The 21,329-nt window shown below is 43.3% G+C and overlaps 1 long non-coding RNA gene across 1 annotated transcript; it reads left to right on the top strand.

Annotated features, from left to right (window-relative positions):
• The first annotated feature begins 4,494 nt into the window (after positions 1–4,494).
• On the top strand, positions 4,495–18,208 carry LOC147357469 (uncharacterized). Its single transcript, XR_015141852.1, has 2 exons — positions 4,495–9,753; positions 12,474–18,208. It is a non-coding gene; the product is annotated as an uncharacterized LOC147357469 (long non-coding RNA).
• Positions 18,209–21,329: the final 3,121 nt, after the last annotated feature.

Below are 21,329 nucleotides of genomic sequence, written 5' to 3' on the forward strand. Positions count from 1 at the left end.
GGACTTCTCAGCCAATAGACTTTGGTAGAGAGGTTGGGTGACTTGTAACGATCTATAACTGGAAGGAAAACTGGAATTAGGATGTCTTAACCACCATCTCGGAATTAAAAGTCTTATCCTTAAAGATGTACTATCATTCAGGAACTTTTGTTGTTTGAAAGAAAAGAAACCCAATGCAAACTAGCTTAAGTCCCAAATGGAATATATTGAAAGGATATTGAGGTAGTTCACAGAATCAAGGCACAATTTCTGGATTCAAGGATGCACTCGAGACCACAGGAACCAGAGTTGTGGACTCACTTACCATTGACAGGCTGGGTCTCTCCACTCATTTGTGTTCTTTTCTGTCTATGAGAGTTCCCCAGAAATTTGACACCAATGATAAAGTCCTGGAGATTACAGATATGTTTTAAAACTAACGAGAGAGGGTTCATGATTATTATTTTAAGCTAGTCAGAATTCCATATATTTATATTGTGGTACACAGATTTCTTTCTCTTTTCTTTCCTGATGAGTATTATCCTTAGAAAATTTACTTTTTAAAAATCATTGTATATTATGTAACAACCTAAATGAGGACGAATTTGGAAAAAGAACTGATACATTAATATGTAAAAATAAATCATTGTAAAAGCATTCTTGATACTTAATTGTACATTTTTACTAGGGCAAGTTATTGCCTTGATTTTCATCTGTCTTCCACTGATTTACTTATTAGATTCCTCCAGTAGAGAGTATCTCTTCCAGCTTTGGATAAACCACTGTCCTCAAGCATCACTGCATCTGTCCTCATCAGTGAGGAAACGTACATTGACCTTCATTTTCTGTTGTTTAAACTTATAAAAACAATAGTTTTTTTTTTTTTTTTTTTTTCACATATATCCTGCCCAACAACCCAACACATATTGCTGTGGGGGAATGATGGGAAAGGCAGTCATGTAATTTGCTACACTCTTGCATGGCTGCATAAGAGTATGCCTTGGCTTAAAGAACAAACTCATGGTTACCAGTGAGGAAGGGTGGGTGAGAGGGATGGTTAGGGAGTTTGGGACGGACATATATATATTGCTATATTCATCTCTTGGTTTTTTAGATCTTAGTTCCCCAACTAGGGAATTGAATCCAGGCTCTGGCAGTGAAAGCTCTGATTCCTAACCACTGGACCACCAGGGAATTCCCATACTGCTACATTTAAAATGGATAACCAACATGGTCCTCTATATATAACACAGGGAGCTCTGCTTAATATTACGTGGCAGCAGGATGGGAGGGGAGTTTGGGGAAAATGGATACATGTATATGTATGGCTGAGTCCCTTCACCGTTCACCTGAAACTGTCATGACATTGTTAATTGGCTATACTCCAATACAAAATGTTGAAAAAAGAGTGTGGCTTGGGCTTACAACATTTCTTTCAGTGGAGATAAGGAGCCCTCATGGGCTCATTTGGGAGAATCTTTCCCTGTCCTGGGCTGGATGTGTACCCTTTTTTCTGCTCATGCATGTGTGTTATATTGGGAGAAAACAGGGTCCTTTGCCTGCAGTACAAGAAGGGTGCACACAGACCATCTCCCTGCCATGGGATGAGACATGCCAACCACGGGAGACTGACCCACACTACTGAACCTGGTCTTGCTCTGTCTGTTCTCTAGGTGAATAAGCATCATTCCATCCAGTGCCTGTGTGAGTAGTCTTTCTTGGCAACACCAACTGTGAACCTTGCAGTGGGTTGACATCCAGGACTGCTGCCCCTAGTGGCAGGGATCATTATGCTCCTTGCTATCCTCCACTTAGTGGGACATGGCACAACTGGAAAAGAATCCGCCTGCACTGTGGGAGACCTGGGTTCGATCCCTGGGTTGGGAAGACCCCTTGGAGAAGGGAAAGGCTACCCACTCCAGTATTCTGGTCTGGAGAATTCCATGGACTGTATAGTCCATGGGGTCGCAAAGAGTCAGACATGGCTGAGTGAGTTTCACTTTCCCCTGGAGGCAGTAACAGGTGTCACTTGCTTAACAGTAGAGAATGTTGAGTGACACTTGACAAACACTGTCTTAAGGACATGTTTATTGTTCTAATCTCTCACCATTCCTAGCCCATGACAGGTGTCCAATACATGTTGAACAGAGCTGGCTGGTAACAAATACCACCCCAGAGATCCCCCTATGCCACCCTGAAGGGCAGTAGCAGCACCCCTAGGGTGGTTTCTGCAGCACCTTTCTAGGGACAGAGGAAGTTGCTCCCTCACCATGGCCCTGTGTCCATGGCAGCCAGCCCACACTGACGACCACCGCTACTCCTGGAGATGCAGCCACTGATCCAAAGGGGACAAGAGTAAGGGGTCTAAGCCCTTCACCACAACTGCATTTTCTGTAACAGTCAGGACTGGATTTTTGTTTGATTCTAGCCAGGGTCTGAACCAGTGGTACATTCAGAAATTTGACCCAGGCAAATCTTGGAGGGGAAGGGGAAGACAGAAAAGACCCTGATGCTGGGAAAGATTGAAGGCAGGAGGAGAAGGGGACGACAGAGGATGTGATGGTTGGATGGCATCACTGACTCCATGGACATGAGTTTGAGCAAGCTTCGGGAGTTGGTGATGGACCGGGAAGCCTGGTGTGCTGCAGTCCATGGGGTCACAAAGAGTCAGACACGACTGAGCGACTGAACTGAACTGAAGGCATCTAATGACGATGATCATGAAATCAATCAATTATCCAGTTTTCAGGACAATCTTTACTTACTTGTCTAGTGGATTCAAATGAAAAGGTCTGAAACACCAATGTTTACTGAAAGTTCTAGACTGTCTTCTACATGAGTGCAAACAGAGAGGATATGCATGCTTCTTAACTCTTTAAATTTTGTTACATGGATACAGCTCTGTTTATGCCTGTGTATCTCCCATTTTCTTTTTTTCTAATGATTAAAAATTTTTTTTAATTTATTTGGCTATGCTGGGTCTTAGTTGCGGCATGTGGAATCTAGTTCCCTGGCCAGAGATCGAACTCTGTCCTACTTTATTGGGAGTGTGGACACTTAACCACTGGACGACCAGGGAAGTTCCCCTCATTTTTTAACTCAAATCTATCTTTCTCCTTCCTACCACAGATACATGACTTACTTGCTAGCACAAATCATTGTACCGGTATACAAATGCCTTGCTAGAGGTTTCCACAGAAAGACAGAAAAAGCTGTTTTCCTGCTCAGGGCAGATGTCAGCCAGCACTGTAACACTCAGAGACTGTGATGGAAATTGCATATACAGAAAAGTGTGCTCTTAGGGTATTAACTAGGGTGACCTGTTCTTTTAGGCTATTCAGATAAATAACTGTCATTTTCAATGGTTACAGCCAACTGCTCTCTCTATCATTTTGTATAATTAGGGACAGCCATTTTCTTGAGGGTGGCGAAACATGCAGAGACTCAGGTTTTCCTGTTCTTTCTCCCCACCCCACAGCCTCTGCCCCAAAGAAGAGCTCCATATCTGTAGCCCTCACAACGTTAATGGTCTTTGGACAGAATTAGTCACTGAGGCAGGAGCATTAGCGTGGAAACACGGGGAGCCCAGCAGAGAGACAGGCACTGATGACAGACGCAGTCAGCTCCTCGGAAGGAGGAAGGATGAGCGACGGAGATGTTTGCTGGATGTCTTACCTGCCCATCACTGAATGCCAACATGCCCTCTCAGCTACCCAGCCTCTTATTTTTTCCACCAGAGAACAGAGGCCCTAAGGGTGCAGAAGCTTCTGTGTTTTGACATGTCAGAGGAGAGAGTGATGAAATAAAATTTTCCTGCCGCACAGGGCGAAGGAAATTTGAATATGTAATCATTCTTGGCTGCTTTGTTCTAGCCCTACCCTTTCATCTACTGCTCTTAGAAACGACTTCATTTAACCAAACTCTCCCCCTCCTCCCTCCACCATGGGCATTTTCAAAGCACCAGCCACATGGCTCCGCTTCATTAGAGCCTTTGTGTCCCAGCGTCGTTGATGCTATCGGTTACAGCTCTGGGAGTTGGGTTTGTTCATACATTAACCATCATTAGGAACAAACAGCAAACAGCTTCTCTCAGGAGCAAAGCCCATTCCTGCCCTGACCGTTAGAGCCTAGAAACAGAGCCCTTCTAGAATACCGTGTATGCCTGGTACATAAGTTTGCTTTTACTCTAGCTCTGTGTATTCTCCTGAGTTTACACAATGAATACCTAGACCAGTGGAGAAAGAATTGCTGATTTTTATAAGAATTACCAACAGTATCCTTGTCACAACCAGTATCCTGGATGTCCCAGAGTTTTTACTTTTCATGTTTTTTAGCTGAATAGGGTTGTCATCATGTCATGGACAATCTTGCCTGTGGCATCTTGAAACTAAGTAAAGCCTTGGTTCTCAATATTTCCATTTATACAGCTATATACATATATATTTTTAAAAAGGACATATACATTAAAAAATTGATCTCCTGTTGCAGATCTGTAGTCTAATAAATGATGGATTTTGATGATAAAAATCAAACCACTCTATTGCTAACATTTGAGAGATGTGGTTGAAAGCAATTCCAAAAGCAGTTACTTTTTGAGTGAATTTCCTGTGGTTCTATTTACCTGAATGCTGAACTTCTGAGAAGTCCCAGACTATGGGTATAACACCAGTGAATGATATTCTTCAGCTGGTTTGCTTTCCCAACTGCCCAAAAGTCACATTGCCTGGCAATCCATCAATTACTGAACTGCAATTCTTTTTGGTAATGAACTCATGTTTCCTTTGTCTTTGATTTCTTAGGGCAAGGCCAGTGTTAAAACAAAAAATTTCTAAAATAGTGGATTCCCTGAAACACACACTGATGTGGCCAAAAATGTCACTTCCTATCTTTTCAGTTTAACTTTGATCATCTGTAAATGGTGGTTGGGAAGATCCTCTGGAGGAGGGCATGGCAACCCACTCCAGTTTTCTTGCCTGGAAAATCCCATGGTCAGAGAACCTTGGTGGGCTACAGTTCACGGGGTGGCAAAGAGTCGGACACGACTGAGTGACTAAGCACAGCGCAAGTGGTGGTGGAACAGTTTAATCTGTGATCTGAACTGCCCTATTAAACAATGACCCAAAGGATGCGGCATGTTTCTTTTCCAGTCTGATACCTCAAGTACCGTAACGATGACAGGAGCAAACCCGCCTTCTGTCAGCAGTCCATACCTGCTCCGACTCTTCCTTACTTGTGGTCCAAGCAGAAGAACACTGCCCTGTGACTCACAGGCTGCAGGCAGAATATGAAAGAGGTCCTTAGGGGAGAACCTTCCCAGCCCCAGGGAAAATTCTGGGTCGGTGCAGAACCCTCTTTGCAATTTACCGGTTGCTGGAGTAACTATCCTCCCCAAGGAGAAGCCAGTGCTTGGGGACAGGTGAAGTTTGTGTTCCTGGTCACAGTGTCACAGCCTTATCCTGTGCTGGGTGTGGTGTTCACCTCAAGTTTGTGATGTTTTTCCTCGCAAGGCTTGATTTTCCAAGGTTATCTGACTCATCTTAGATTTGATGTCCACAATTCAACCAAGCTATTGGCAAAGAGTGGTCTAGACTAGAAGTCAGCAACCTTTTTCTATTCAGGACCTAAGAGTAAATATTTTCAGCTCTGTGGGACATACTGCTTCTGTCACTGCTACTCAGTTCGCCTGTTGTAGTGTGTAAGTGGCTACAGACAAGGAATGAGTGTGGCTGTATAGCGATTAGTTTTATTTGCAGAAATAGGCAGTGAGCTGGACTGGGCCCAGGGGAGATGGTTCACCAGCCCCAGCTCTACAGAAGTTGTGTCTAATGTTCTTGATTATGTTTGCCATCAGTTTAAACAAAGCAAAACACCCATTCAAACCTGAAACACTTCAGACTATATACCCACAGGAAATGTTTATTTATGTATAAATTATATGTAAGGACAAATGTGCTAACATATTTTGAATATTATAAAACATACACAAAAATGGAACTTTAAAAAATGAGATATAGATACAACAGTGCTTGATTGTCATGACTGCATATTATTATCCAAGAGTTAAAGTACAATATATATGGAGGGCTAGGTTCATAGTTAATGACAGACAGTGGACTTAAATCCATAATTTAAATGGTCTTCCTGGTCATTTCAAAATTGTTTGGGTAACTTACTAGATTCAAACAGATCTTTATTTATATCTTGTAATGTTACAGGCAAAGAATTAGAATTACTGTTCATTTGAACAAGCTCATATTGTTTGCACTGTGTTCTAAAACTATTATTTGTCATAAAAGTCCTGTGGGGGTGAGTACTATTCTTATCCCCTATTTACACTTTTAAAACCTATAGCACAGAGAGTTTAGGTAAATTGCCCAAAGTCACACTTTTGCTAGGTGGCTGGCTCCAGAATCCCTGTTCTTATTTACTGAACTAAGCTGCCTCTCCCACTTTTTTACTGTTCCCTTAAACTTTCACTTTTACAATTAAACTTCAGTCCACATTTTGTTTCAGGAATACTTGAAAGCTATTTGTCTATTTAAGGTATGGTGACGTTAGCTAAAACTAGACAATGTAGCCCAAAAATCCACTTAATCAGACACAGGCAATATACTAGAGTATATTGTAACCTAATAAATGGGACAGGATGAATAACGGCTCCACTGTTGAATCCCTTGGTTTAAGGAATTCCTACTTTCCCTCTTGGAAAACCAGGGAAATATGTTCATTGACAGATGGACTAATCAAGGGAGGTTCAATTTGCATTAGTGGTGGTGTTCAGTCACTGAGCTCTGTCCGACTCTTTGTGACCCATGAACTGCAATAGGCCAGACATCCCTGTCCTTCACCATCTCCCAGAATTTGCTCCCTTCACTATCTCCCAGAATTTGCTCCCTTCACTATCTCCCAGAATTTGCTCCCTTCACTATCTCCCAGAATTTGCTCAGATCCATGTCCATTAAGCCAGTGATGCCATCTAACCATCTTGTCCTCTGCCACCCCCTTTTCCTTTTCCCTTCGATCTCTCCCAGTGTCTTTTCCAATGAATCAGCCTTTTGAATCAGGTGGCCAAAGTATTGGAGCTTCAGCTTCAACATCAGTCCCTCCAATGAATATTCAGGGTTGATTTCTTTTAGTATTTACTGGTTTGATCTCCTTGCAGTCCAAGTGACTCTTAAGAGTCTTCTCTAGCCCCACAATTTGAAAGCATCATTTCTTCAGCGCTCAGACTTCCTTATGGTCCAACTCTCACATCCGTATATGACTACTGGAAAAACCATAGCTTTGACTATACGGATCTTTGTTGGCAAAATGATGTCTCTGCTCCATTTGCATATAAAGAATTATTATTTTTTTTTTAGATATATAAGTTCTAACATATTCTTTCCGTTCCTTAATGGAAGATCTTCCACACCTCCTGGAATATGCTATCTGGGCTTGTCTAAAAGACTGACCTTATGTTTTAATTATATTATATTGTGTCCCTAATAAAATGTTGATCTTGTTTATGCTAATAAACACAATGAAGACTAATCTATAATAGCTATGATAGCCATTATATTTTAATTATTTGATATGCTAAGTCGCGTCAGTCGTGTCTGACTCTGTGTGACCCCATAGATGGCAGCCCACCAGGCTTCCCCGTCCCTGGGATTCTCCAAGCAAGAACACTGGAGTGGGTTGCCATTTCCTTCTCCAATGCATGAAAGTGAAAAGTGAAAGTGAAGTTGCTCAGTTGTGTCCGACTCTAGCAACTCCATAGACTACAGCCTACCAGGCTTCTCCGTCCATGGGATTTTCCAGGCAAAAGTACTGGAGTGGGGTTCCATTGCCTTCTCCATAATTATTTGATATACAAGGTTACAAATAGATGTCATTGCACTAATCTTTAGCTGTTCTTAATCATTCTGTAAGCTTAAAACTCTGCTTCTCTGGATTCAAAGAGAAAATAATCTTCAAAGCTCTGAACTTCACTGCAGGGCAAAAGTTTATTGTGTAATATCCCATTCAGCAATATTCCTCTTTCCTTTATTTTCTCAGCCTGTGAACTAGTGCTTACCACTGTCTCCATTAATGGTTCCCAAATTTTCATGCAAATCAGGATCACCTGAAGGGCTTATTATAACACAGATTCCTGGGCTCTGGCCTCAAACTTCCCATTCAGTTGGTCTGGGGTGGGGCCTTAGAATTTGCATTTCTAATATCTGGGACCACCCAGATAGGGCTGCTGCCTCTGGTCCAGGGAAACACTGCTCTGGATAACTATCAGTCCTGCTCATTCCAGGAAGCAGAAATCGGCTTTCTGTTCTACACATGATTTTCTATGACATGTGACTTTGCTCTTACTCAAAAATCTTGATCCCATATCCAATCCCATATCCCTAGCTAGACCACTTAGGGCTTATCCTTGCTGTGAGCTTTTAACCCATGCCAGTTCCACTTCAATCCTTACTCAACAACTACCATATTCAACGACTACCACCAAACCTACCCTCGATAATTCTTGGCCTGTCCTGGAACATTAATTGTGAGAAGAGTTCAACAAAGTTGAATCCTTTTGCTTTTTTTTTCTTTTTCTGACCAATTTCATATGATTGCTCCCACGTTTCAACTATCACCTTAAAGATGATTTTTCAACCATATGTCTTAGCTCTGACCTCTATTATTTTCATTTTGTGGATCAAAAAACAGGAGCGCAAGAGCACGAAGCTATCAAATATCAGCTGTCAATATCAGGGGTATGAAGTCTTACCAGTTTTCTATTCTCCTTGTAGCCCATCATGGCACTTCCTTAAAATGCGAAGTACTGGAGTGGCACTCAGGCCCCAAAGCTATTCCTCCAGGCTTGTTTCCCTACACATTCCTCTAAAACCCTCAGCTCCAGGTACTCATCATTCTCTGGCTTTACTTTCCTGCCCTGATGGCTTTGGTCCTGCAGTTGCCTCAGTCTAAAAATCTGACAGATTTTCACTGCCGAAAACCCTTCCCATACATAAGTGCCAAGCTTAAGAATGACCTCTTTCACCCATACCCCAAGTTAGGATGACCCTCTGTGTAGCTTACTTAGAAGTAGGACTATTCTACCATGCTTTGTAACTATGCTATGCTAAGTCGCTTCAGTCGTGTCCGACTCTGTGCGACCCCATAGACGGCAGCCCACCAGGCTCCCCCGTCCCTGGGATTCTCCAGGCAAGAACACTGGAGTGGGTTGCCATTTCCTTCTCCAATGCATGAAAGTGAAAAGTGAAAGGGAAGTCGCTCAGTCGTGTCCGACTCTTAGCGACCTCATGGATTGCAGCCTAACAGGCTCCTCCGTCCATGGGATTTTCCAAGCAAGAGTACTGGAGTGGGGTGCCATTGCCTTCTCTCCTTTATAACTAGACATTTATATGTTTATTTCCACATAGTCATCTCTTAATTCAAGGGCCATCTCATTTAATTTTCCCTTTATTTTCCTCTCATCTTTTGTAACAGTGATGTTAATTTGAATTGCTAACAGCTGCAATAGTAATCGTGGTAAGTAAGCAATGGGGCTTCCCTGGTGGTTCAGTGGTTAAGAATCTGCCGGCCAATGCAGGGGACACAGTTTGTTCCCTGTTCCTGGAAGATCCCATATGCTACAGGGCAACTAAGTCCATGTGCCACAACTACTGAGCCGCAAGTTCTAGAACCTGTGCTCTGCGGTCAGAAGCCAGCACACCACAGTGAAGAGTAGCCCCACTCTGAAAATACAGAAAGCCCTCAGGCAACAACAGAGACCCAGCGCAGCCAAAAGTAAGTAAAATTAAAAATATAAAATAATAAATTAAAAAAAATCATGGTAGGAATGTTAACAAAACTTTGCTATGGTTACACAACAGCTTCAGCAATACTTGAAAACTAAAGTCTCTTATTTAAAAATATTGTATCAAGAAATAAAAACAGTGTATTAGCTTAATCTGTTTTTTAAAGATTGTATTTAATACAATTTAATAACCTTGTATTTCTTCATCTGTTGACTTATTCTGATATAACATGAGAACTTCATTTGAAATATGTTTCTATTCAACTTGATGCTCTGTGTGATAGACTCATTTATTTTGTGGTAACATCAAAATCTGCCATTATACCTTAGAAATAAAATGCTTCCAAAGGAGGCCAGGGGTAGGGTTGGAGGGCACTCATGTTGTTTTTCTACTCTTCAGAAGGTATTCCCTTCGTTCCTGGATCTTGAAGCAGGTCTGCTTTGTTAGAGATGTTAGGTGATGTCCTGGCCAATTTCAGCTAACTAGGACTCAGTTATATTTCATGATAGGGAATCAGTAAGTGCATCTCTCTGCCCTCACCATTTGGACAGCTTGAATCCAGCCCTTATTTATTTTGGAGCCTTTGAGAACTGACATAAAATCAAACTCCATACTTCTGGGCAAGCAGAAGGAACCCAAAGAAGAAAACAGAGAAGAAACTAAATGAGCCCCGTGGGAAATCAAGCCAGAGTGGACATTCAGTCCAAGTGGCAGAAATAACTTTCTGCTTAGAGGAAAAACTATTTAGAAGTCAGTCAGTCACATGTGGATGATGAACCAAAATGGTTCTAAATGTGACTGCTTTAATAAAGAACAGAAGAAAATTTAATAAGGACTTAACACTTAATGAGGATGGAAGAAAATGATTAGGAAATAATTAAAAGGAAAACAGTATATTCTACAAAGCAGAAAAATGTGATGAAAAATTAAGTGCTCACTCTTCCCCCTTGGGCTTTTAAATTTTTTTCCAGGCTGGAAAAATATTCCTGCTTCTGCCCATACTTTGAAATATCTAGAACATTGAATTTATTGATGGAAAGTGTACTTATCAACTAATCAGAGAAATTCTAAAGGGAAAAGAGTGCTGTACACATCAGAGGTACCCTAGAGACTTAGCTGTTCATAACTCTGCATGAACAGGGGGAAAGTGCTATAGTCCCATTAAAGAGCGACATAGTTGTTTAAAGAATGAACAAAAAGCAGCATTTCTTCATTAGTGTCATTGCAGGAAGCTGATGCTGGGAAAGCTGGAGGCCATCAAATGGAATATTGCAGCAATAAAACAGAATGAAAAAACGAAATGCTCTATTCTCTTGTCAATCTCACACGCTTGTCTCTTTCTTTTTAATATACTCGACACTACCCTGGTCAGCTAATGCATATTTGCAGTTTCGTTTTGTGCTCGGTAATTGTGCTACGGGCGCTTATTCATTTGACAGAATTTGCTTTAAACGAAGGAAACTGGCAGGTTGGAAGAAGAAACCCCAATGTTGCCAAATCACCAATTAAGGAAACTGCCAGAGGGAAAACTGATCTGGTGTCCGTAAAAATGATATAATGATGCCACACTTCAGAAGATGTTTTAAAGAGACACTTAATGAAGGACGTAAGAGAGATGCATTATAGGCTGGCTAATGTGTATGACTGCCAAATGTAGACCATGAGGATGGATACAATGGGGTACAGTCATTTTTACAAAAATCTGGACAAGGAAACAACAAATACATCCAACTGTGATGCAGTTGACAGGTAGACTGATTCTCCCGCCATAACTGGAAGAAGTCAGCCTTATGATCAATTCTGTTCAAAACCCCTGGGACGGGATGTCACCTTGGTAGACAGTGTGTGTGTGGGTATCAGTCAGTAGAGACATGAAAGTGAAGGGCCACATGGCTCTGGCCCACCTTCTTGGATCTCATAATCTAGCAAAGGAGTAGGCAGGCACACAGGTTAATTGGATGAAGGATGAAGCATGAAAGTGACTGCTTTTCCCACTGAGTCACCTGCTAGTATCAGGGTGACTGTTCTTCCTCTGGCCTCCGTCACCTTCTTCGCTACAGCATCCTTGATTTTGTTCAATTTCTCCAATTTCCCCCAGTATCTGGCTCCTCCTGGAGAGGCAGCATCAAGTCTTTCATGTCCTGGAATTGCTGAAGAGGCGTTTATTTATTCCTTCCTTCACCTTCTTAAATAAATGCACCTTTCTTTCTCTTGCTAATATGATCACTTCTATGGGTTAATTTCAATGAATTGTTTCACATTTGATAATATACATGTTTCAATGCTATTCTCTCAAATCATACCACCCTCACCGTCTCCCACAGAGTCCAAAAGACTGTTCTATACATCTGTGTCTCTTTTGCTGTCTCACATATAGGATTATCGTTACCATCTTTCTAAATTCCATGTATATGCGTTAGTATGCTGTATTGATGTTTTTCTTTCTGGCTTACTTCACTCTGTATAATTCGATGCATGAGACAGGGTGCTCAGGGCTGGTGCACTGGGATGACCCAGAGGGATGGGATGGGGAGGCAGGTGGTACGGGGCTCAGGATGGGGAACACATGTACACCCATGGCTGATTCACGTCAATGTATGGCAAAACCACTACAATACTGTAAAGTAATTAGCCTCCAATTAAAATAAATAAATTAAAAAAATAATTTCAATGAACTGTTACAAGCCACATCCTTGTCTCTTTACTCAGTTTTACAGAAGGCCCTCTCCCCCAGGAAGTGTGGAGGAGGAAGAGATGAGAGAAGCCCCATCTTGCCACAGATAACAGGCACCAGAATAGTGGTGTGAATATAGTCCTGGGAAATGACTGAGAATCTGGAGGTGGCATCATGGAAGACTTCATGGAAGAAGTGATGTTTGTTGAGTGGGATACTTGTGCTCACAGCTGGGCTGTATACAGTCAAGCTATGGCTCCTGTCCTGAAAACATTCTGAATCCAGCCAAGGAGATAAACATGCATGAAATAAAGAACAGAACAACCTATGGTTACATGTGTGATACAAATGCATTGAAATTTTTGGAACCGAAATTTATTTTCCTATCTCTGTGCTACATAAGACATTAAAAAAAAAAAAAAAATTAGGACTAGGCAAAAGCAACTTAGCTATTTGTTCTGGAAGAGACTTGCTTCTGGAAGTTAGCACTGAATAACTAAAATAGCTCACTTGTCAAGATTTACAGCTTGCTTGTCGATACTCTAAGACTCTTGATTTGTGGGGTCATCAATCAAAAGCTCTTGTGTCATTAACTCTCTTCAGTCCTATCTAGTTCTCTGTCTTGCACGACCTGCCTTAAATCATCCATCCTTGGCCCTGAAACACTCAAAATATCCTTCCCTGACTCCCTGCTCTGAGATACAATTAAGACACTCAAGTGAGTTCAGTAAACTTAGTTTTGCTTAATTGGAAGTTTTTTCTAGCAGCCTTTTTGAGAATTGACAGAATTTAATAATTTTCCATAAAGACAGGTGTCCAGGTTATCTCGTAATTTCTGTAGCCATGCAGTTTGTATATAAATACTTCCTTTATCTCGGGGTGTCTGAGGATGGAGCCTAGAGATTAGCATGCTCTTGTTTAGTCACTAAGTAGTGCCTGACTCATTTGTGACCTCATGGACTGTAGCCCACCAGGCTCCTCTGTCCGTGGAATTTCCAAGGCAAGAATACTAGAGGAGGTTGCCATTTCCTTCTCCAGGGGATCTTCCTGATTGAGGGATTGAACTCACGTCTCTTGCACTGCAGGCAAATTCTTTTCAACTGAGCTACCTGGGAAGCCAGAAATAAAACAATAACAGTGACCAAAAGGTCACACGGCTAAAACACTAATAAATCCCTGGACTGTGGTAAAGCATTCATCTTAGCGGTACCCAGACTGGGGGGGGGTGGCACTTATGTTTCCTGGGGGCGCTGATGAACTGGAACTGAGATTTAAATGACAGCTGTGGGTGAGGTTTTATTTACTTATTTATATTTTAAAATTTATGGCTGAGGTTTTATAACCTTACCTTATTCCTTAATCTCTAGTAGCCAAGGTTCCTCCTGGAGAAAAAGCAAAAGCTTAAGTCATGTCAGTGCCTGGGAATCAGATGTACATTCAGTTATCTGACAAACTAGGTACAGAAGGACTCTCCAAGGGGCCAACTTCCAGAGAGAGGGAACAAAACTCATTGTTAAGGCACGTGCAGGGATACACAGCCCTTGGTTCTCGGTCTTACCCAGGCCCCATCATTCTAGGAGTGCATGTATACTCTCGGCAGTGCTTACAACTGCAAACCATCTTACCGGACTCAGCAAGACCTTACTGGGGCCCAAACAACTCTGCTGTGGTGAAACAGCCCAACTCTTGGCAGGTCAGGGGGCTCAGAGGGTTAGGAGCAATGAGGGCTGGGCATCTCAGAGGCTCCCAGAGAAGGTGCTTGTCAGAGAAAGAGAGATAAGAGAGGCTGGCCCTAAGACCTGAACACGTATAAGACATCCTAAGCTAAGCTGAGAAGGTAAAGAGACAGTCATCACTCCCGCTGTCTGAGTCTCTGTGTCTGATCACATCGCACTTGGGGGGGCTGGGACCGCAGCAGGCAGAGCATTCATCACCTCAGCGTTTTTGTGCTTGAGAGTCAGGAAGGAAGGCAGAGGAGTTGGACACAGTCTGTCACCACCTTGTATTTTCCCCATTGGCTGCACATATTGATGTTAATTACACACCCTAGTTTTTTTCAGGGCAGTACTGATTTCAAGTGATCTGCCCTCTTGTCCCCGGAGAGCAGTGGGGATAAAGAAAAGAACTGAGGAGCCCCAAACTATCAGTACTATAGCTCCAGTGCTACTCCTAACCAGCTGTGTCTTTGAGGAAGTCCATTTCTCTCTCTCAACCTGCTGTAGAAAAAGGAACTAATATGAACCGTATGGAACGATGACACAGATTTCTGGCTTTCGTGTCTCGCTTTTCCCCAGAGTAATCAAAGTGTGCTAAGGCACAGGACTGACTGGCTAGTGGACCTTTCACCACCTTCCATGCAGAAGATGTGACAGCATTCTCCCCAGTGATGTGTGACGGAAGTGACGAGTCCCCTTCCCGCCCTGGTGCCTTGGGACCAGACCAGGCAAGGTCGTGTTTCCCTTTTCCATTGGCTGCACTCCTGACAAGGTACCCACTCAAAACTGGACAAAGAAGACTTCCCTGGCAGTCCAGTGACTAAGACTCCACGTTCCCAAAGCAGGGGGTCCTGGTTTGATCCCAGGTCGGGGAACTAGATCCCACATGCTGCAATTAAAGATTCCACATGCCATCACAACAAAGACTGAAGATCCCATGTGCTACAACTGAGACCTGGTGCAGCCGAAATAAACAGATATTTAAAACAACAACAACTGGACAAAGAAACAAGATGGAGAGGACGCAGGGCCCAGAATAATTACAGGGAGGAGAGCAGCCTACTGAGCTGGTCTGTTTATGTGAGGAAGAAACAAGGTGTCTTGCTTGAGCTACTACATTTTGGGGATCCTTACAGTTTAACCTTATCCAAGTTGGGTGGATCTCACAGAACTGTCAGAAGCCAAAGGAAATAAAGGATGTGACATCCCCTTGTAAACTCACGTGTTTTACAGAGAGATTACTGCAGCCACATAATTGAGTGAGCCATCAATGGAAACAAGAATTTTGAAAAACTAAGAACACTCCAAACTTGGAAAAACTGCCAAATGGCATTATCCAGCCTAATCTTCCTAATGGAGCAAATTAAACAAGGGTAACAGGCACAGTGTTGCTGCCTGAGTGTTTGGTATCCATCCTGTCTAGGAAGTAGTGGCCACAGAGCCTGAGTAGCCACATCCCTGCTCTCTGCTTCCGCTCATGCTTAGGCTCATATGAGGATGGCCCGAGTTCATGTCCATCACTCTGAGAAGTGGTCTTAGGACTCCAGATTGTGCCTGGGGCCTGCTCTTGGCTGAGGCCCCGTGCGATTGTCTGCTCTCCACTTCCAAGCTCACTCACAGACACAACTTATGCAATTAAACAAGATCGACCACTAGAATCTCCCTGTTCCCTTCATTACAGCCCTTCACCAACTCCCTCAACATCCGTGAGAAAGCGGAAAGCAGGTGTAGCGCTCTTAACCTGACAGCAAACAGATGTTTGAGGACGGAATGAGCCAGCCCACGGGGGACCTACAGGATCAAAACAGAACTCAGCACAGCTGCCCTGCCACGGCATCTGACCGGGGCTGCCAGGCCCACTGTCCACCCAGAAAGAGTGTCACGGCCGCCCCATCCTGGGCCAAGGCACTTGGCGTTTCGACTGTCAGAGATGAAAGACTCATTTCTTTGGATTTCCTAGGAACTATCTTTTCAGAAGATGCAACAAGTCCTGGGGGAGGGGCCCCGCGTGTTTCATTATTACTTGCGCTGCTGAGTCACAATGGAGGCTTTGAGCCCTCACGGGGAGGCGCACACAGAGCCCCCAGCTACAAATGACGGAACTCGGCGGGTGCGTGCGTGCTCAGTCGCATCTGACTCTTTGTGACCTCAACCATTTGTAGCCCACGCGGCTTCTCTGGCGTGCGTGCTCAGTCGCATCTGACTCTTTGTGACCTCAACCATTTGTAGCCCACGCGGCTTCTCTGGCGTGCGTGCTCAGTCGCATCTGACTCTTTGTGACCTCAACCATTTGTAGCCCACGCGGCTTCTCCGTCCATGGGATTCTCCAGGCAACCTACTGCAGCGGGTTGCCATGCCCTCCTCCAGGGGATCTTCCCTACCCAGGGATCCAACCCGCACCTCCTGCGAGGGCTCCTGCAGCGGCAGGCGGGTTCTTGACCACTGAGCCACCTGGGAAGCCCCTTGACAGAACTGGGGGACAGAACTTTCTCTCCCACCCTCCAGCCCAGGCAGGCCCTTTCCATCTTACTGCACTTGGTCCCCAGAGCTGAAAAGGACAGAAGTCAAGAACATTAATTGGGTCCAGTTTCTGAAACCCTCTTTGTTTACTGCAATTTAACCTCCTGAGAAACTGAGTTTTGCTTCAGGGCCTTCTCTGCCTGTCTGATTGCCCCTGTTTCACTGTCTTCTCATCAGGTGTTCTTGTCATCGAGCAGTACAAATGACAGAAATTTTCCAGTAGCCCCGGCAACATGAAAACGCCAGAGAGAGAAAAGAGCTCAGAGCTCAGACCTCAGCATGCAGTAAAAGACCAGTGTGTGTCTCACCCGGGCACAGCACCACGGAGGCTCTGTCCAAAAAAAGTTGTACACAAACTTCACCTTTGAGTCACAGGCCATCCACCTACTGATGAATTTATACCAAACAAGGCACAGTCTGAATGCTTTGGACCAGTTTTGGAAGCAGAAACCTATTTCTTTCCCTCCAATTTTCAATGTGACACACTTAAGTTGGTTTCTGATCTTTCTTTAAATTCGTTCCCTGCTGTAGGCCTTGATTCTCCTAAAGACCAGTTTCTCCTCCCAGCCTATGATCATTTGACCTTTCTTGGAGGAAAGTGTCATTTACTTCTTCAGAGAGAAAAGGAAGATCTAAAAGCCTATTTCTAACTTGTACTTTCACCGTATTCCATATCAAGATAGAAACTTCCTTATCAAAGGACCCCATTAGTCAGACAGGCTCCTTTTGACTTGAGGTAGATGCCTTGGAGGAGAAATTCTGGGAAAGCAGAACCTGAAACAAATTCAGTAGTAGGTGGACCTGGAGATGAAGCCCAGGTTGGATACTCACTAGCTGTAACAATACAAGCTAATTACTTCATGACTCAGTTTTCTGCTCTGTAAAGTGGAGATAAAAACCGCTTTCTCAGGGGTTTGGTGTCATAATTAAGAGAAATAACACATTAAGTGCTAGGCTGTTGTTTAGTCACTAAGTTGTGCCTGACCCTGTGACCCCATGGACTGTAGCCCGCCAGGCTCCTCTGTCCGTGGAATTTCCCAGGCAAGAATACTGGAGTGCGTAGCCATTTCCTTCTCCAGGGATCTTCCTGACCCAGGGATCAAACCTGAGTCTCCTGCATTGGCAGGTGGGTTCTTTACCACCAAGCCGCCAGGGAAGCCCAAGTGCTTGACACTAAATAATTATTAATTCCCTCATTTCCCAACATCCCGTAGATTAAAAAATTGGAGAGGTTAGTAGCATTCAGACTGTGGTTTCTTGAAGTATCATCCAGGACTGTTTCCATTATAAAATACAAAGTGACATTACAGGGAATTCCCTGGTGGTGCAGTGGTTAGGACTCCACAGTTTCAACTGCCAAGGGCCTGGTTCAATCCCTGGTTGAGGAACTAAGATCCCTAGCCTTGTGGCACAGGGGGAGATAGGAGGGGAAAGGGTGGCTTTCACACACTCCGCTTCAGCACTTGGCTTCACACAGTGGATGCTGTAGTCTCAGGTGGATCCGGTCACAGGAAAACAACTTCGTGATGAGAGGAGAATAGAGCAAGGCAGAGTGAACTAGACTTGGTTTTGACTGAAGGCAGTACGGACAGAAGGTATGGAAGATGACTTCCAGGGGACTTCCCTTGGTGGTCCAGTGGTTGAGATTCTGCACTTCCACTGTAGAGGGCACGGGTTTGATCCCTGGTTGGGGAACTGAGATCTCACATACCACAACTACTGAGCCTATATGCCGAACTGGAGAATCCTGTGAGCTAGGAAGATCAAGCACAGCCTAAATTTAAAAACAAACAAACAAAAAAAACAACAACCATGACTCTCAGGTTTCTGATAGGAGCAATGGGATAGACAGTGGCGGTAACCAGCGTTGAAGACAGCCCTTGTGATCCCTGTCTCCTGGCATTCACACCCTTGTGTAGTACCCTTCCACACTGAATTGTGGCTAGTCAGGGTAACCAACAGAATACTGAGAACCTGATGCTGTTTGCTTTGTGAGTCTGAGTCACGATGGATATAACAGCTTTCTCCTTGTTCTCCTTTGGATCAACTTGCTCTGGAGGAAGCCAGCCTCTCTATGGAACCCAATAGAAAAGCCTACAATGGGGAGGAACTGAGGTCTCCTACAGACAGACACCATCAACTTGCCTGTCATATGAGTGAGCATCTTGGAAAGGTCTGTACAGTCAAAGCTATGGTATTTCCAGTAGTCATGTATGGATGTGAGAGGTGGACCATAAAGAAGGCTGAGTGCCAAAGAACTAATGCTTTCAAACTGTGGTACTGGAGAAGACTCTTGAGAGTCCTTTGAACAGCAAGGAGATCAAATCAGCCAATCTTAAAGGAAATCAACCCTGAGTATTCATTGGAAGGCTGATGCTGAAGCTGAAGCTCCAATACTTTGGCTACCTGATGTGAAGAGGAGAGTCATTGGAAAACACACTGATGCTGGGAAAGACTGAGGGCAGGAGACAGGTGAGAGGATGAGGTGGTTGGTTCACTGACTCAATGAAATGAACTTGAGCAAATTCTGGGAACATGAGTTGAGCAAATTAGTGAAGGACAGGGAAGACTGGCATGTTGCGGTCTATGGAGTTGCAAAGAGTCAGACATGACTGAGTGACTGAACAGTAACAACATCTTGGAAGGTGATCTTCCATCTCCATTCAAGCCCTCAGATGATTGTAACCCTGGCCAACATATTGACTGAAAATTCACGAGAGAAGTTAAGCCAGACTCAGTGGTACAGTGGTAAAGAATTCGCCTGCCAATGCAGGAGATGCAAGAGACCTGGGTTCAATCCCTGGGTCCAGAAGATTCCCTGGAGGAGGGCATGGCAACCTGCTCCATATTCTTGCCTGGAAAATTCCATGGGCAGAGGAGCCAGGTGGGCTACATCTATGAGGTTGCAAAGAGTCGGACACAACTTAGCTAAGCTAAGCCCAAACCCTTGACCCACAACAACTGTGAGATCATCAATGTTTATTGTTGTTTTAAGCAATTAGATTTTGCAGTGATTTTTTTTTTTCACATCAATCGATAACCAATTAAACATTAATGTCCCATTGGGGTTTTTTGAAGGAAGAGTGATGTTTGGTTTGGGCATGTTTTAAGATGCCATCTAAGTGGAGATATTGAGTAAACAATTATATTAACACATCAGTGCCTGAAGCTCAGAAGACAGCCAGGCTGGAGATTTAGATTTGGGAGTCCTTAGCATATGGATGATACTTGAAACCAAGAAAAAAGTGTGAAGAAAGAGAAGAGAAGAGAACAAGGCTTCTGGGAGAAGTGATAGCTGAAATAAATGTTTCTGCAGGAGGAGTAGGAGCGAGTCTGAACAAGTAGCTGGGGACATGAACTGAACTGGGCGGGGGGAGAGGGGAGGAATTCCAGGGCCTTCAGGAATTTAGGGTGTAAATAAACTACTCGTGGAAAGTGGAATCTGTTTGAATTGAGGCCATGTCTATTTCTGAGTATCTCCTGAGTGGATAATAAAGTTCTCAGTCCATACAGGCACCCCCTCCAAAGGCCATTCCTGGTTTAGTATTAAAGGAAAAATGAAATTGAAACATAAATATAAATAAAATATTTGTGGTTAATAAAAGACACACATGCGACAGAGGAGTCTGTTTTGCAGATGGAAAAATTAGAATTAGCAATAACAAAGGAATTGGTAATATATTCTGTACTTCCTCAAGCCCCTTTTCACAAGCCACGTGGTTTGGGAAATATGTAGTCCACCCAGCTAACTTATTCATTTCTATGTGTCCTGGTTGCTACATTGAGTCTGTATTAAAATGAAGTTTTCATGTTTATATATGGAATGCTATATTAAAAATGGTATAGAAAATACCTGGAAAGATTTTATAAATGTGTTAGATTATAAGACTCAAGTTAGTACAGAAGTAGCAATCAGAAAAAATGTATAGATATTTACAAGTACTCTATACTATTAGATTGGCCCAAACAGCAAAGGTCTATATACACAATCCCTGTGTTCAATAGAAAAGAGGAATATGTTTTCTTCTCTGACCATAGACATGTGAGAAAGGATTAACCCAGCTACCTGACTTTTGAAATTTAATGGATGTATTTATGGAAGAATATTAAAGGCGACTGGTCTTGGTTCAAAAATGCTAAATTTCCTGAACCTGGACTATGTTTTCTAAAATTCAAGATGCATTTAGCAAAGCAAGGAAAAATAAATTCAGGCTGCTAGCTTGGCAGCTGGTCTGGATACAGTATTTTGCTCTGTTTACTCTGTCAGGAAGCCAGTTCCATTTGATTAAATTCTGAAATTAGAATGCATGCACTCTGGAAGATACCAAGCAGCTTCATGCTTTTACCCGTATGGAAAATGTGATTAAGGAAATGAACTCAACGGCTGTAGCATCCGAAGAGATCAATGCAACAGCTGTATTCAACTAGGCTCAATGGGCTAGACCTTTACTTTATTAAAATGGATGGCTTTAGCATAGAAACTGTGTCCACACCACAGAGCTGCTGTATTGCTCTGAACTCAGGCCGAGAGAGGAGCCAAGTGGAACTGCCATCCAATATTATGGCAGCAGTGTAAGATGCAGAACCACTGTCACATCACACAGCTTAAAATCAGCCCAAAGAAGAGATAATTAAAGAATTTATATGCACAGTCTT

Source organism: Bos grunniens, chromosome 15, assembly GCF_055505025.1.
Source record: "Bos grunniens cultivar Pamir isolate PY7600 chromosome 15, Bosgru_T2T1.0, whole genome shotgun sequence".
NCBI classification, from domain to species: domain Eukaryota; kingdom Metazoa; phylum Chordata; class Mammalia; order Artiodactyla; family Bovidae; genus Bos; species Bos grunniens.